Source organism: Hibiscus syriacus, unplaced genomic scaffold, assembly GCF_006381635.1.
Source record: "Hibiscus syriacus cultivar Baekdansim isolate YM2019G1 unplaced genomic scaffold, ASM638163v2 tig00009009_pilon, whole genome shotgun sequence".
Lineage (NCBI taxonomy): Eukaryota > Viridiplantae > Streptophyta > Magnoliopsida > Malvales > Malvaceae > Hibiscus > Hibiscus syriacus.
Window position 1 is genome coordinate 2,059,264 of NW_024062181.1, and position 17,441 is coordinate 2,076,704.

Genomic DNA, 17,441 nt, shown 5'->3' on the forward strand with positions numbered 1-17,441 from the left:
CCCAAACTCTGTTTACAACCCTTTTGTTGTAAAAGATAAACCTGGCCCAATATATACTGTTCTACCAGCTATTACATCTTTCATGTACTCTGGTTTAACTTTCTTTTCATTCACTTCTCTAATGGCATGCAAATTTTCAAAAACATTTACAGGTAGGTAGCCACTTAAGTTATTACGAGAGAGATCAATGACACACAAACGAGTGAAGGTAACATCGGAGCTATCCACCTTATCATAGAATCTGTTCGATCTCAAGTCAAGCACTTGTAACTGATCCAAATTTCCTAACCAATTTGGAAAGTGTCATTTAAATAGTTGTTCCCAACATCAAGAAGCTTCAAATCTTTACAATTACCCAAAGAGCGTGGTAGTGACCATTCTACTTGGTTGTTGCTGATTGGAAAACTTTTTAAGCTGCAAACTTCAGCAAAATATTTCAGGTATTTTACCATGAAAATTATTCATCCGTAGGTCAAGGTGTGAAAGAGAAGAAGTCAAGTTTCCAATGTACCCTGGAATTGTTCCATTCAAACTATTGTCCGATAAAGAGAGAGCCGTAAGGGAACTCAAATTGCATAATGACGAAGGAATTTGGCCTCGCAGAAAATATGAAAGAGTTTGAATTAGAAGTTTGAATAATCTTTGAAACAAATAAAAAAAATGTTTGTTAATTTACTTAACAACATCAGGCTTTTTCTTACAATACCATTTATGGAGCCTGAATTGTAGTAAAATAAATAACTGTTTTTAAAATGATTTTAAATATTCTTCTCATTAAACAAAAAGATGACAATTGCAAATCGGTACACTTTCCAACAGTTAGGTATGTAAGACAAATGCCATTTTTACTAGATAATCAGCAAATATATTCTTGAAAAATTCTCTTGGATATCACATGACGTGTTGAAACGATTTTTTTCTCTTAAAGTGATATTTTAAAAGACACACTATTTTTTTAATCTATCTCTTTTGATTAATTTTTAATTAAAAAGTAATGTAACTAAAAAAATCTCTCATTTCAAAAAATTTGGGATTCCTTTTAAAAAAATATGATTTGAGGAGTAGCCACCAATCTTTGATTAGGGTGTGATGGGACACCCAAAACGTTTTGTCATTTTAAATAAAAATTATTTTTAATTAAAACAACAAATTGAAGTCTGCATATCAGAAAATGAGTTCTAGAGTCGGTTACGCGTGGGGAAGGGTTAGCACACCCACATCGCCCTAAATCGGTACCTAATCGATTAATTAATGTCTTTGCAATAAAATTTACAAATTCGACTTTAATTTGATTTATGATCCCATAAAACAACAAAAATATGAATTTTAAAATGAAATATAATAATATTTAATTATTTCATATCGAGAAGAAACAAATCCCTCATAATTTAAGGTAATTAATTCTTATTTCGATCGAAATAAAGAAATATTATAATTCCATTATAATATTCAAATGCACCAAAACAGATTAAATTAAAATTACCAAGCCTTTTTAAAAAGATGAAGAATATTCGATTATTTAAAAACATCGAGATCATATCTTAGATAAGTTCTAACAATCTTTTCTCGAAAAAATTAAATAATCGAACATTTTTTTTCTTGCGTTCCCAAATTTTAAGTGACAAATCATTTTTTCTAGGTTTCACTGTTGGGATACACTTTTAATTTAAAATCTTCGAAAGTGGCTCTCTAATGAGTTAAGACAAGCCACTCAAAACAATTTTAAATTAAAAGGGTATTACCCTTAATCCAATTATGTAATTAGGTCGAGTTGTGCATATGAGGTTAACATACAACTCTTATAAAATGTCAACTTGTAAATAACTCATTTTCATACTTACATACATGTAACCATATTAACATGCGATTACGAAATAAAGAAATACCACTAATTAAAAAAAATCACTATCAAAGTCTAAATTAAAAGAAATTAAAAATGATTAAATCTATTAAACAAAATATATTAGATTAAAATTAAAGAACCCAAGACCTAATTAAAGAAAAACAAACAAGCAACAAATAGAGGACTTAAAAAACATCAATCAATGACCAAATAAAAAATAATTAAGTTAAAAAATAAAAAGAAAGCAACCCTAAAAGAAAATGACCATAGTATAAAATAAGCTGAACTAGGAGGGTCTCTATGTAATTCTCCCTAAGATTCTATCATTAAAGGTAAACTTACCGTATAAAGGCGGGATGGCTAAAGTGGAGGGCTACTACTGGAGTTTTGTGTGACAAGAAGGTGCCTCTAAAACTCAAGGGAAAATTTTATAGAATGGCAATAAGACCAACGCTGCTGTATGGATCATAATGTTGGGCAATCAAGAAGGATCACGTAAGGAGGATGGAGGCCGCAGAAATGAGAATGCTTCGATGGGCATGTGGTAGGACTCTGTGGGACATGACACCAAACTCTACTATTAGGATGTCCTTGGGGGTGGTGCCTATATCCGAAAAATTGAGGGAGGGAAAACTACGGTGGTTTGGGCATGTCCTTAGGCGACAACCGTCGGATGCGGTCAGGAGAGTAGAGTCGATTACAGTCGACGGTGCCAAAAGGAGAAGACGACCAAGGAGGAAGTGGGTAGACTACTTGAGATCTGATTTGAAGGATTTATCCCTTACCGAGGACATGACCTCTGATAGGAAAGTATGGAGACTTAAGACCAGGATAGCCGAGTAGTGTGCGTCAACAACCATAGGGTGTATCATCTCTGTCTTCTTTTTAATTGCCTTTGTAGAATTTCCATGACCTCTACTTTTTATACGTTTCTGTCATTGGAATTTATGAAGGCTTAGAACTAGGGTAGCGGAGTAGTGTTGTCTTAGTTTAGGTTTAATCCATTTTGACTTTATTCCTTCTCGTAGCTTGCTATCGTTGACTTCTGTGTATCATTCTCTTCATGTTTCCTCTTTTAAATTTAGCCGGGACTTACGTTTCTGTCTATATGTAAAGATTTTTAGGCAGAGATTTATTTGCAACGATTACTTCCCATTACAGACGTGCATATGAAGACTGTTCAACTATGTATTTATTTATTTATTTATTTATACATGCATTGTATTTTATCTTTATTTTTAATTTTCTGACTGCCAGAGGTCTTTCACGGAAGCTGCTCTCAACCTGGTGTTGGGAGCAGCCTACTAACCTACCTCCCCTTACCCCATTGCATATGGAATAGGGTTTTGTTCTTGTTGTTGTTGTTACCGATTAATAGCCTTTATACATTAGTGTTTATATGTAAATATAAAATGATGACTAATTAGATAAGTAAAAAAAACATGAGTACCTACACTGTATTTTAATCATTTAAAACAGGAATTAACTTTCAGCTAATAGTACTAATAATGTTTAACATGTAAATACCCCAATAATTTATACATGCGTAAACTCAAACAGTGAAACCAAAATTAAAATAAACAATGATTAAAACATAAATATAAATAAATTAACATCCCAAATCATAAAAATGCAATCTTTTGATTAATGACAAAATCAGAACATTACAAAGATGACGGGCCCTAAAGTGCTAATACTCCACTTTCCTAAAACACTGGTTACCTTTCCCCAGCCCTCAAAGCATTGCCGCTTTGGTACTGTTCTAAACGACGCCGTCTTGGTCGTCACATATATATGACATTTAGGGTAAAAAACTTACCCTGATTCATTTTCAATCTCTCAGAAAAAAAACCTCCATTCTCTCTGCCTCTCACTCTCCTGGCTTAACAGAAATCCCAAAATCCTTCCTTCAGCCTCCGCTTACCACTCCGATGAATAACCTAACCGCCCTATAAACAAACTTCGGCTAAAACCCAACCGAAAGAACCTCTCCCTAACTCGAAACCAAACCCATATTACCCTCAAATCCCAATTCCGTTTTACTCATACCCAAACACAATCAAACCACCGTGGTTTACTAACTCCGATGAAGAGTTAAACCACTACCTAAACCCCCAATATGACCAATCTTACCCAGAACCCCTCAAATCCCTAGAACCCGAGGTTTAAAACTAACATGCACGACTGGAAAACAATGAAAGATGAAGGGTTTACCTTCTCCTAGACTGGGTATTGGTTCCTAGCGAAGACGACGAAAGCTTCTGGATCGGGAAGGTAAGTTTTCTTTTCTCAGTCGTTTTTCCTTGGTTGATGGTTCGTTCATAAACAGTGGGATATTTGGGTTTCTTTTGCTTTGTTTTTTTCTTTCGGTGTTTTTTGCGTCATCTTTTTCTATTTGGTTCTATCTGGTAGTTTAATAGTTGATAGTTGATAGGGTTTTTTTTTGTTCATCATCCTCCTACTAGGGTTTTTTCGTGCTTCCTTTTATATCTCATGGCTCATGGATTTTATCTCTGGTAAAAGCTGATGGCTAATGGGTATTTTCCTCTCATCCTCCGAATTATTCGCTGTAATTTCCTTTGATGAAAATCTTTTGCCTTGTTGTGTTGGCCACTTTACGTGGCCAATAGAATATTTTTCTGGTTATGGTTTATTGCAGGTACAAGTGCACGAACAGGACAGCTGTCCTGTGAGGCCACAGTGCATCTTACGCGCCGTCTGTGATCTCCATTTGCTGTGTCCGACCACTCGGGAAGATGAGGAATTGTGGGTGTACCACACGCGTCATCTCAGGTTCTTCCAGATTACTGTGAGTCGTTAGATTTTGGAGCAAGATCAAACGGCCAAAAATGGGATGCACACGGGATCTTAGGGTTTAGAAAACCCTAAATTCATCATCATTGACCTTGAGTTGTCGGATGAAGACTCCCAAATCGGATGGTCCATATGAGGCGGCGCTGGGAGCTTGTGAGAGAATACCCTAATGGGTTTAGGGTTTCCATGAGTGGGCTGTAACATCCGGGCTTGCTTGTTGGGCTTGTTTAAATTAAAAACGGGTTGGTTTTACTACTGATGTAGGCTTGTAACAACAAAAATAATAATAATATTAGTGTATGTTATTTAATCATTTAATTAATGTTATACCTACATATATTATAATTATTAATTACTTATTTACGCATATATATGACATGTATATAATAATGATTACATAATATCATATATATAACAATATATATAAATATAATATTATTAATAATAATATAAACCCAAATAAAATTCAAATAACACCCCGGACAAATCGAGCATCTACAATTGTCCCTCTTTGTTCATTATCGTGTAACAAGAATAAAGCAAAGATCAAAAGATGGTCAAATTTGTCTGGCTATGATAAATTCAAAAGATTAATCCATTCCACTGTAATTTCAAGATAAGTGAGACTTGAAAAATCTTCTGAAGACGGGTCCACTCCTTCTTCTTCAGGGAGTATAGGACTCGAAACATCTTAAGAAAATGGGTCTACTCCACTATTCATTCAGGGGAGATCAGACTCGAGATTTATTTGCTTCGCTACTGTTCCTTGAAGGCTAAGATTGATTTGTTTCAATACTCTTCCGTGAAGGCTTAAGATCGACTTACTTCACTACTCTTTCATGAAGGCTTAAGATTGATTTGCTTCACTACTTTTTCGTGAAGGCTTAATATTGATTTGCTTCGAAGGTCAGACCTGAAAATCAAACATTACCAATCATTAATGTATTCTTGCAAATATTATACTCAAAAGTTTAAAAATTGAGATTTTTTTTGAAAATCCATCTCTATTGTGGGAACTTGTCTTGCAGCTACTATATATGTGAATCTGCTTTGGCTCAATTGTCATCTAAAAATCCCTCTTTTCAAGATTTTGAAACTGGTTATCCCTATCTTGATGTTTCAATATCTTCAATCTTCAGCTATATTTGGAAAACCTGTAGATATTTAAGTCATCATACAATTGTGAATGTCATGATTCTATTCATGCTTAAAATGTATGCAATGATGCAATTTAATGCATTTTCTTCTTTGAAAGAACACCATTTCCTTTTGATCACAATGGAACTTGGTTTCATCTTGGGCATAAAACATTTGACCAGTTCACCCCGGTTAACAATCTCGATACCATATATTTCTGCTCAACAGGACCTCGATTCATTTTTTCTTGAAACCAGCCAGTACCCATGACCAACTTCTCGATTAGTAACAATCATTTTGGGTCATCTTTTAATGGCCGAGACCTTCTATGTATTCCAAGGTTTTAATTTCCCGTAACCATACAGACTTGCATGTTAAAACCATTGTCAGCTTCATAATAACTGCATTTTCCAAAACTTTTTGCATAATAATACACAATGATCTCATGTACTTCAAGTTAAGCTATATGTTTTTACTCTTCAAAATAAGATGCTTGCAAAAGGGAAATTAACAATAAAAAACATCTTTTTATTTATCTAAATGCAAAGAATTTTTAGGTAAATACATGACAAACTTTTAATTGGAAAAGTAAAAGAACAAAGAAGTAGGCATCTTCATATATCAACATGCAGATGCTTTTGAACTGGCACGCCGTAGAGGGACTCAAGTGTAGCTTCTGTCAAACGGATCTCTAAAATTATGACGATGCATAAGAGTGTGAAGCTCTTTCTGAACTATCAAATCTCCCAATGTTGGATGTCATAAACCAGTATTGAATCTCATGTGCATTCAATTTCTCTCTTGCTTATTTCAATCGAGACTCGTTAATCTTTAATCTCAATCAGGAGCTCCTTCCAAAATCAATTCAGAACCTCCACCATGCACGAATTCTAAATTTAAACAAAACTCAAGCCGCTCTTTGCAGGTTTTCAACTTGAGACCTCCTTTGGTTTTAAGACACCCTTTTCAAATTTTCATCTTGAACCCCCTTTTATTCTTTTTCTTTTTTCTTTTTTTTTATTTTTTATTTTTTTATTCAAACAAAATATCTCTTAACCGTGTCGGAATTCACTGGATAGGGTAATTTCGATCCGTCCATCTCAGTTAGGACCAAAGCTCCCCTAGAAAAGGCTTTCTTGACAACATAATGTCCTCTCTAGTTTGGCATTCATTTTTCTCGGAAATATTTTTGGATAGGTAAAATCCTTCTAAGCACCATATCTCCTTCGTGAAATTCTCGAAGGCGAACTTTCTTATCGTGTGCTCGTATCATACGTTTCTGGTACATCTGACCATGAAAAATATCCTTCAATCTCTTTTCCTCAATCAAATTCAATTGGTCATATCTGGGTTGTACACATTATGCCTAATTTAGCTTCACCTCTAACAAAATCAGAAGTGAGGGAATTTCCACCTTAATAGGTAGGACAACTTCCATCCCATATACTAAAGAAAACATAGTTGCCCCAGTCGATGTCTGTACTAAAGTTCGATAAGTAAAAAGAGCAAATGAAAACTTCTTATGCCAGTCCTTGTAAGTCTCGGTCATCTTCTCTATGAGCCTTTTAATGTTCTTATTATCCGTCTTCCCTGCCCCATTCATCTTTGGGCGATAAGGGGTGGAATTATGATGCTTTATTTTGAATTGCTCACAGACCGAGTCCATCATCTTATTATTTAAATTCAATGCATTGTCGGAGATAATCCTCTCTGGAAAGCCATATCTATAAATGATCTCATTCTTTAAGAATTTACATACTTTCAAATGGGTAACATTAGCATAGGAAGCTGCTTCTACCCATTTAGTGGAGTAATCTATAGCTACCAGAATGAAGCAATGACAATTTGAAGCTTTGGGCAAAAATTTTCCAATAACATCCATGCCCCACTTTGAGAATGGCCATGGAGCTTCATCACATGCAACAGATGAGGAGGGGTATGTATCCTATCTCCATAAATATGAGATTTGTGACATTTTCAAGCATAATTGATACAATCAGTTTCCATAGTTGACCAATAATACCCAAATCTCATAATTTGCCTAGCCATAATATGCCAATTATCATGGGTACCACAAATTCCTTCATGCACTTTTTCAAGAATTATTTTGGCTTCTTTAGTGTCCATACACCTTAATAGAAATTGATCTAGACTTTTCTTGTATAGGGTGTCACCATCGAGCACATACCCTGATGCCATTCTTATAATGACTCTCTTGTCATTCTCAGTTGCCTATTTTGGATAACTCTAATATCTTATATATTGCAAGATATCATAATACCAGGGATTTCCATCTTTTCTTCTTCAATATTAAAGTAATGAGCTGGATACTCATAAGGCTTCATTTTAATGGGCATCATATTTGAGTGTTCATTCATCTTAAATGCTGCTGTTATAGTGGCCAAGGCATTTGCTATTTGGTTCTCTTCTCTAGGGATGTAATTGAAAGTTACTTCTTCAAATTTTTCAACAAGTTCTATAACCAATTTACAGTATTCTACAAGTTTGGGATCTTTTGTCTCCTATTATCCCCTAAGTTGGTAAATTACCAAAGCTTAATCCTCATATACCTTGAGCATTTTTACCTTTCACTCAATAGCAGCTCTAATACCCAGAACACAAGCTTAATATTAAGCCATATTATTTGTACAATCAAAATTGAGCTGACTGGTAAAAGGATAATGCTCTCCATCTGGTGAGACCAAGATTGCCCCAATTCTATGTCCCAGGGGATTTGAAGCACCATCGAAGTTCAACTTCCAATATTTACTGGTGGATGTAATTGTTTCTTCCACTGAAATAACCATTAAATCCTCATTTGGGAAATCAAAGCTCAATGGCTCATATTCTTCAGAAGCCCTACTTACAATGAATTTTGCTATAACACTCCCTTTAACTGTTTTCTGGATGACATACTGGATATCAAATTCGGACAACAAGATTTTACAATGAGTTAATCTTCTAGATAATACAGGGACACCCATTAGATAATTAAAAGGATCAAGCCTGAATATAAGCCAAGTAGTGTGATATAACATATACTGACTAAGCCTTCTGGTAGCCCATACTAAAGTACAACACAAATTTCAATTGGTGAGTATCTAATCTCACATTTGGTGAACTTCTTACTGAGATAATAGATAGCCCTCTCATTCTTTTCAGTTTGGTCATGTTGTCCCAGTACACACCCATTGAATTTTTATAAACTGGCAAATAAAGAATTAAGGGTTTGCCCGAGATGAGTGACACTAAGATTGGAGTATTCAAAAATATTTCTTTACTGCTTCAAAAGCTTCTTGACAATCCTCACTACATTCCCTTGAGTTATTATGGCGAAGAAGGCGAAATATATAATCACATTTTTTCAGTCAACTGCAAGATAAATCGAGCTATATAATTCAATCTCCCCAAAAATCCTCTAACCTCTTTTGTGTTCTTAGGGGTGGCAAATCTTGAATGGATTTTACTTTATCTTGATCTGTTTCAATTCCTTTTCAACTTACTACAAATCCCAAAAGCTTTCCAGATGTCACCCCAAAAGTACACTTATTTGGGTTAAATTTTAGCCGACATTTTCTTAGCATTTGAAAAAGATTTCTTAAATTCTCAATGTATTCTTTCTCTGTTTTGGATTTTACAATCATATCATTGACATAGAGTTCTATTTCTTTATGCATCATGTACTGAAACAATGTTACCATAACCCTTTGATATGTTACCCCTGCATTCTTCAATCCAAACGGCATTACTTTATAACAAAACGTTCCCCACATGGTGACAAACGTTGTTTTTCCATATCTTCAGGGTGCATTTTAATTTGATTGTAGCCAGAGAAACCATCTATAAATGAGAACACAAATTTTCCAGTAGTATTATCCACTAAAGTGTCTATATGTGGCAAAGGAAAATTATCCTTTGGTCTGGCTCTATTGAGATCTCTGTAGTCGACACATTCAAACTTTCCCATCATTCTTTGGTATTGGAACAATATTTTCCACCCATTCAAGATATTTGGCCACCTTAAGAAACCCGACATCAAATTGTTTCTTCACTTCTTCTTTAATTTTGAGCAATATCTTAGGTCTCATTCTTCTCAGTTTTGTTGTACAGGATTACATTCAGGTTTTATCGGTAGTTTATGGATAACCAATTCTGTATCTAAACCTGTCATGTCTTTGTATGACCAAGCAGATACATCCTTGTATTCTTGAAGTAATTCTATCAAATTATGTCGTCCTCCAACATTTTATCCTCAAATTCAATATCTCAGTAAGCTCCTCATGAGGTAGAATCTGTTTATCTTCATTTTCCATCTTTTTTTATAAATCAGAAGGTAGTTCACATCCCTCATCATCATCACAATCATTGATTTCCCCTTGACATATAGGCGTCTCGAAATCAATCTCAGGGTCAGAGTCATCAACATTCATATTATTGATATATGAGTTCCTTAAAGAATAACGAAAGAGAAGATATACATACATATATACATATGGGAGAATCTTTTCCCAAATAAATAAATAAAAAGAATAATACATACATACAAACATATATATATACCAAAGAATGAAAAAATGCATGGGAGAATGTTTACCATTTTAAATTAATAAGAATGCATCTTTTATTGAAAGCAAGAAAAACAGACAACTTAACCCTTTACATAAAATAACTTATTGCCACAGGGTATGAACAATAAGGAAAAGTTCTAGTGCATTACTCTATAAAAGACTTGTAAACTACAGACAATTCCTCCACAGACCAATTGTTCAATACGAAGCCCGGTGATGCAGGGTAAATGCTCATAGCTCTCATTTCTTCAAATTCATCATTTGTTATAGCATTAATGACTAGATCCCCTAAGGCATTCTCAACCATCATTTCCTTGTTTCTTGGATTCCCTTGGAACATATGCCCTCATGATACGAAATTAATGCTCAACGGCGGGAAGGTCATGGGTTCCCAACTAAGGCCTTCACCAACCAATCTTAACTTTCTCATTTCCCGACTCTTTTTAATGCCTCTCAACTTTTCTCTTAAGGTTGACTGATACCCTAAACCAAATCGATCCCTTTTAGCAATAGGGTAAAATAGATGCACATGTCCTTGCAACTAACTTCCTAACCCTATTTCAACATTCGCTCATCTTTCGAGGGTCAGTTTGAGTCCCATTTTAGTGTAATTGGACAATCTAGGCCTTGGTATCCTTTTTCTTTCGACCACAAATGTGGCATTAACAAATTCTAATGCTCTAAAAGAACATTCAACAACTTGCTCATCCACCTCAATATACGAAGCAGTAGTAGAAACAGAAGCAATGATGTATTCTTCAGCGTGAATACATATCAACCTTTCATCAATTAAAAATTTTAGCCTTTGGTGCAATTTCGATTAGGGATGGCAACTCAACCCGAATCCGACGGGTTCCGACCCGACCCGACCCGATCGGGTCGGATTTTTTTTAAAAAATTTCGAGTTCGGGTCGGGTCGGGTCGGGTTTTTTTAAATGTACTGTTCGGGTCGGGTCGGGTCGGGTTTAGGGTGGAAAAAATCCGACCCGACCCGACCCGAAAAATATATATAATTTTATCCTATATATTTAGGGATAATTACAATAATGTCCCTCCATATATAATTTTTTTCAATTAAGTCACTGTTTTCATTGAATAAATTTTTTTATTATTATTTCGGGTCGGGTCGGGTCGGGTTTTTAAGTCATATATTCGGGTCGGGTCGGGTCGGGTGAAACCTTAATTTCGTCGGGTCGGGTCACGGGTGAAAAATCCTTTCTTCTCGGGTCGGGTCGGGTGGCCCAAAAACCCGACCCGACCCGACCCATTGCCATCCCTAATTTCGATAGAACTGGACCAGCCTGATGAATCCAATACCTTCATAACAAGCAGTTGTACATAGGCATAATGTCCATCACGAGAAACTCCACTTCATAAGTTGTTGGACCAATGGTTAGAGGAATATCAATCTTTCCTAACACTTCTCTTTTAGTCCCATCAAAAGCTCGAACTACACTCTGACATTTTCTCATAAGTGTACTATCCACTGACAGCTTCTTCAGAGTCACTAAGGGCATTACATTTAAAGTTGAACCATTATCAACCAATACTCTGGACAAAACGTGCCCGTTGCACCTAACTATGATGTGCAGAGCCTTATGACTGCCAATCATCCCATAAGGGATTTCATCCTCAGAAAAAGAAAGAAAGTAATTAGCTTGTACGTTGGAAACTAATCGATCCAACATTTTTATGGGTAACTCCTTCTAAACAAAAGTCTGATTCAAAACTTTCAACAAAGCATTTTGATGGGCTTCTGAACTTAGAAGAAGTGATAAGACAGAGATACGGGTAGGCATCTTATGTAATTACTCAACAATGATGTACTCGCTATGTTTTAGAAATTTTAGGAATTCCACTACTCCATTCTCAGTTAAAGGTCCATTAATGACGGGCTCATATTCTTTTATCTACAAATCCACCTTTTTTCCTTATCAACGTAACCTTCTTTTTAGGCTCCTTAGGTTGGTTAAGAGAATAACACCTGCCACTTCTAGTAAAGTGTCACACCTCACCTATTTCTTTATTACCTCTCACATCTGACAATCATACCTCCATGTTACCTTTTTATTATATTTGTATGGAAACAGAGATGGAGGCGTGATAACCACCTTTGGAACTATCTTTTATGTCACTCGAGTCTTGGGAGTAATGATTAGGGGATAACTAGCATTGTAGACCTCTTTAGAGAACTCAATTTCTTTATTATCCATGATTTCTTGTAACAGCTCTAAGAAATCAAGACACTGTTGTATATTGTTTCCTTCATAGGTATGATAATGGCATACTCTTCACTGTTAAATATTTCAGATGATGGATTGGGTCTCAAAAATCCTACCTTAATCATTTGGCACCACACCCAATGCATGGGTGATACCACCTCACTAACCTTCTTTATAATTCTCATTTATTTCTCTTCAATAATTGTGTTAATCCCTACTCCTGCATGGTTCGACAATAGATTTTGAGCTACATTCGACTATTCACTGTCACCAAAATTGATGACATTTCTTGTTCTCAAACCTTGAACAACCTTTTTGAACACAATGCAATTTTCGATGGAATGTCCGGGATGTAACCCCCACAGACAGATAAGGGTAACCAGATCCGATGCGGGGTGTCACATTTGGGCCACCGGAGCGATCCACTGTAAAAATAGCGAAAAATTTAAAACTTTTATTGAAACATGTAACTTATAAAATCAGTTGTCACTATTTAAAAAAAAACAGATTTCCAAACTCGTATATAAATCAAAATACAATTACATGCCCCTTAATCACATGTACCATACTCTGCAACAACGCCAGACGAACTCCCTTACTGAAGTCGATAGATGCACTGGTACAATTCTTTTAACCTGAAAAGGTGAGTAATAGAGTGAGCTTTGGAAAGCTAAGTAATACAGAACTACCAGATGATGCTGAAAAATGTGCAGATACAGATAAACATATTTTCCTTATTGGTTCAGATATTTACAGATTCTTTATGCTGAGAATAGATCCTACTAATATTTCAGGTGGTAACAGATAATGAGCTTTAGTTTCAGAGAAATATTTCGGATGACTGAGTTCAGGAGATCAGAATAGGTTATCTAGTGTGTTCCCAAAAACCATGTAACTTTTCAGATCTTTTTAAAACATATATATATATACCCCCATCCCAACACATCATAATGTGTAGGTTCCCCAGAACCATACACCCAACCCAACACATCATATAAGGCCCTGAGCACAAAGCCGAGGAACCTGCGAAAATTCTTCCTTCAACAATACCCCCCATTTAAAACATTTTTCCGTCATTAAGCGGAGATATCAGAAATCAAAACAGAATTCAGAACAGATATCATAACAAAATCCAGATCAGAAATTAGAACAGAATTCAGGTTATGTATCCGAATAGAATTCAAGTTAGAAATCAGATAAAATAATTATATAATTAGGGAACACACCAGAGTTTACAAATATTATTCAAAGGTACTGGATAATCTTAGCAAGTAGAGAAATACGGATCTTCAATATACCGATAGAATGTCGGAATTTAGAATCACTATTGTAAAAAGTTCAATAACTGACGGAATCATCAGTTATTCATATTGTGAATTATCAGGATCATATCTTATTCGGACAGTTTTCAGAAGTTGTACGTAATCAGAAGGGTATTCAGGATCTTTTACATCCATATCAATTGAGTGGATAATCGAACAACTTAACAACGAAGATTCAGAACCTTAACAATCTATGTCGACTGGTCAATTCATTTTCCTTCCAGGGTATTTACTCTTTAATACCACAAATTCTTGTTCATATATCATTTTCGAATTTAACGTTGAATAAATCTTCCAATGTCTTTATTTCATGTTCACGCTTTCACCATATCATGAAATACTGGCGTACTTGATTTTGTAATTCATAATCCATAAGAACATTACATCATATATGTTCATTAACATTTCTAGATTCATCCAACTCACTTATTCAATCCTCAGTCCTTGTGGTTACTTAATTTATTTAGCATTCAAGTCCATTCCAGATACTTCGGGATTTTCCAGAGTAATTCAAGCGTTCCTGATTTTCAGATACATATTGCACTTCCGTTCCATTCAATTTGGTCTTCGTGGTTGATTTGTCGAACAAACATCCAATTCTTAGTACTGAATGCGATCCAGAGTTGAACTAAGTTGAATACTTCCAAAATTTATCATCGAGTTAAACTTAAGAAGACGAACACGCATTCCAGTAATATCTATGCCATTCAGGTATTGACATAGCTTTAGGGTTGATCTACTCACTTAAATTGTTTTCTATTACCTTTAAAGGTAGTCCAATACCTATATTTATTTGGATTCCTTAATTAATTCAAGACGTTTACTTAGTTTAGACCATAAGGTTATTTTGGTAATTTTGGTATTCAGTTTTATTCCATTCATTCAGAACTCGAGGATATCCAATCATTCCTGAGCTTAGTGATATTCTTGGGTCATTTTTATTACAGGGATATTTTTGTCATTTTACAGATCTACGGTATTTCAATCTTTTCCTTCCATCCGGTCTTATTATTTAATTAAATCTTATCATTTACTTCAGTCCTTTCGAATAATTATGACAACAGAACACCCCGACAATTTATTCTTAAGGTATTTACTCATAACTCGGATATTTTCAGGTCAAGTGCCTTCTCAGATTTTACAAACAGAATATCAGGAATTTTCCTGCACTAAGTCAGGATCTTAACAATTAAATCCATACTTAATTGAGTTAAGTACGAATCCTCTAAGTATTTTCTCATTCAGAGTCAACTCAGACTATTCTACCTCTTAAGGGCATTTCCGTAATTTCTTAACCAAATAATTTCGATATTAGCTCTTAACGAAAATAATATAATTTAGAGATCCTATGATTAATTGCTTTCTTGAACATTCTTTGATCTTGAAATGATTCCTTAAAAGACTTCTAGTATCTAGCATAAACCTTCTTGGGGTTAAAAACCGGTTATCCATAATTTCCAAGTAAAACTAACATTTCTTTTGCACATCAATAGTTTTAGTAGATCAATAATTCTTTTCAGATTTATTAATACACTTCCAGAGACAATTCTTGTCATTTTCCAACATAAGGGTAATTTCATAATTTTACCTAATCGAAATATTCTCATAATTTATCATCTAAGTACCTTTAATGAGATAAATTATAATTTACAATCCATGGTTGATTCTTTTATCACTTAATTCCAGAACTTGTAATTTAATTCCAATTGTCCTCTAATTTCTTATAATAGTCATCTGAGCCATATTCAGTTATTTACTTTCTACCGTATTCGTATCTAGTGTAGATCTTCATTAATTACACATATGAGACCAAACATTTCCATTCATGCATTTACCAATACCAACATGTTCTATAAAGCATAAAGAGGTAGTAAAGTATTACCTCGATTTTCGTATAATACTAATCGACCATAAAATTCCATTCGAACGCCCTCGATCTTGAAATCATCTTCCAATAATTCCTCATATACATATCAACATAAATTATATCAGAAACGGAGCTTAATTGCGATAAACGGATCGAATCGGGTGATAAATCAGTGAAAGACGGCTTACCGGGTTCGAATTTGGCGAAACGGACTTCGGATTCAGATTTAGGACGTCGAAAGCATAAAATATGACTTTTTGGAAATTTGGAATTTTCGGTCAAAATCAAATTCAACGGGTTTGACCGGCAATTTCGAGGTCTTTGGGTTCGAATTTCGAAAAATGGACAGCTGAATCGGATTTGGAACGTCGAAAATGTCAGGATAGGTATACTCAGTCAAAGTCAAAGGTCGTTTAATGGCCGGTCAAAGCCAATCAAAGTTTTGGTCAACAGTGGTCAACGCCGGTCAACGGTCAACGGGTCGGATCAACGGGTCGAGTCAAAGGGTCGGGTCAACAGGTCGGGTAAACGGGTCGGGTCGAGTTATGACCGGTCAAACCGGTCAACTATGCACCAAAATCGGTCAAACTGGTCATTTGGACCATCCCCACGCGCAGTGGTGGCGCATGGGGCCCCTTCCGGCTGCCTAAAAATCACGAAAAAATTCTTAAAAATCATTTTGAGCGATTTTGAGATACTTACAAAGCTCGGTTCACAATTTGAACGGCGGAGAGCTCGATTTCAACAAATCGGAAACTTTGACCGCTTCACCTCCTCACGCGCCGTCGTCGACGGAGACCAAGGATGACACCGGCAGACTCGGAACGGAACAAGGAACACGATGGTACGGGAGGTGTCGTAAAAGGATGACCGAATCGTCGTGAATCGATGAAAAACCAACTAAAACTGAATTATTACCGACGATACTTCCGACTGAAATTAACGACGAATGGTGACGATTCACGACGAAAGGTTTGAGGGGTTTTGTTCCTTGGTTGACAACGAACACGATGGTGGTTTTGGCTCGTCGATCGGAGGTCAGACGGCGAGTAGATCGGAGTTGAAAGTTGGGTCAACGGAAGAGAAAAACTGGGAAAATATGCTGCCTGCGCACGGGGGAGAGATTTATAATTCATCATATATAAAATTGGTTAAATCATGGGTTTAGCCACTGAATTTCCTGCACTTTATAAAACGGTTTGCCAACTTTAAAACTTTACAATTGAATCCCCAATTTCTTCTAAAAATACCAATTAAATTCATCACTTTATATTTTCTTAAATTTAGCCCCTAAATCGGGGTGTTACACGGGATTCCAGCGTAGTACTCTCATTGAGCACTAGCATCGTACCAGTTGGGATAAGTCAGTTCTATAATATCTGAAACAGTTCCTTATAAGTCATCGGGATATGATCGAATTGAGGCCTCTCTCTTTCTCTCCTCTGATCCCTTACCCCTTGTCTATTGTCATTTTGTGTTTATGACCCTATTCCTTGAGGTCGGGACACAGTGATATTATTAGAATCATATTGCCTCACATTGCTGACTTCATTTCCTTTTTCCTCATTGGCGGTCTCTTATTAGACTTCCCTTACTCTAGCTTTCCACTTTTGACTGCCATTTCAATCATTTATCCAGCTATAACCATATTAGAAAAACTTTGATAAG